The sequence below is a fragment of the Pipistrellus kuhlii genome, unplaced genomic scaffold (genome assembly GCF_014108245.1).
Source record: "Pipistrellus kuhlii isolate mPipKuh1 unplaced genomic scaffold, mPipKuh1.p scaffold_m20_p_71, whole genome shotgun sequence".
NCBI lineage: Eukaryota > Metazoa > Chordata > Mammalia > Chiroptera > Vespertilionidae > Pipistrellus > Pipistrellus kuhlii.
The window spans coordinates 1,078,394-1,079,874 of NW_023425575.1; positions in this window are offsets into that span (position 1 = coordinate 1,078,394).

Consider the following 1,481-nt stretch of genomic DNA (forward strand, 5'->3'; position numbering starts at 1 on the left):
ATCAATAAAAAAAAAAAATATATATATATATATATATATATATAATTTTTTAAATCAATCTTTATTGTTCATATTATTACAAAGGTTCCTCATTTCTTCCCCCCTCCACCAGGTTCCCACCCCACCCTCTGCCCTTCCCCCCTCCCATTGTCCTCATCCATAGGTGCAGTTTATATTCCGTCTCTTCCCGCATCCACCGATCCCCTTTTCCCTGAGAATTGTCAGTCCACTCCCCTCCCGTATCTCTGATTCTATTAAAATCAACAGTTAATATTGTTCATCAGGTTTTTTAACTTCCTTGTTTTTTTTAACTAATAAACTTTTATATTTTTAAGAATAAATTTTAAAATCTAATAATTTTAAACCTTGTTTTTTCTGCCCTGGGAACTGAGAAGCAAATTTGTTTACATGTAAACTTGCCCTTAGGCTATCAAAAGGCCCAGCCATTCAAATGTAAATGAACACATTGTTTAAAGATACCTGCGGGTGGGAATTGGATTACCTGTTCTGGGTGGGAAGGGCTTGTCCTCCCCTTTCTCCGTTAAAATTAAGGTGTTAGCTTTAAAATCTCTTTTTGGCTAGAGACCTTAACTTTCAGAACTTTAAATTTTTCAGGTAGTAAATCAATTACTTAGCATTTTTTCAAATCAGTAATACCTCCACAATAAAATATATAATTTAAAAAAAAATGCCAGCCGGTGTTTTAGAGTTTTTCCACCTCACTCCAGGAGGAAAAAGTGGAGGTCTGCTACTGGAGGGGCTAAGAAATGTCATATCCTGCCCTAGCCGGTTTGATTTGGTGGCTAGAGCCTGGGTCTGCGGACCGCAGGGCAGGGTCCTCCCTGGTTCAATTCAGATCAAGGGCAGGCACCTAAGTTGCAGGCTCCTCCCTGGCCCCACGCTCATGCAGGAGGCAACCAATCCATGTGTCCCTCTGGTACTGATGTTTCTCTCTGTTTTTCCCTTTTTCTTCTACCATCTCTAAAAATCAATGGGTCCAGTGCAGATGCAAGAGAAAAAGGGTCCTCGCGCTTTCTGTCTGATTGTGGCAGCCAAGATTGAACTGTGTCTGAAACTAACTTAACACCAGGTCCATGCTTAGGAGACTTTAGCTATGACCATCATTATTATTCTCTTTAAAATGACCTACTTTGCTGAAACCAGTTTGGCTCAGTGGATAGAGCGTTGGTCTGTGGACTGCAAGGTCCCAGGTTCGATTCCGGTCAAGGGCATGTACACTGGTTGCGGGTACATCCCTGGTGGGGGATGTGCAGGAGGCAGCTGGTTGATGTTTCTCTCTCATCGACGTTTCTAGCTCTCTATCTCTCTCCCTTCCTCTCTGTAAAAAATCAATAAAATACATGTTTAAAAAAATAATAAAAAATAAAATGACCTACATTTAATTTTTTAAAAATATAGCCTGTATCCTAAAAAGTGTATTTGTATTTCTTAGTTAACTGAAATCTGGAGTAAGGGTCTCA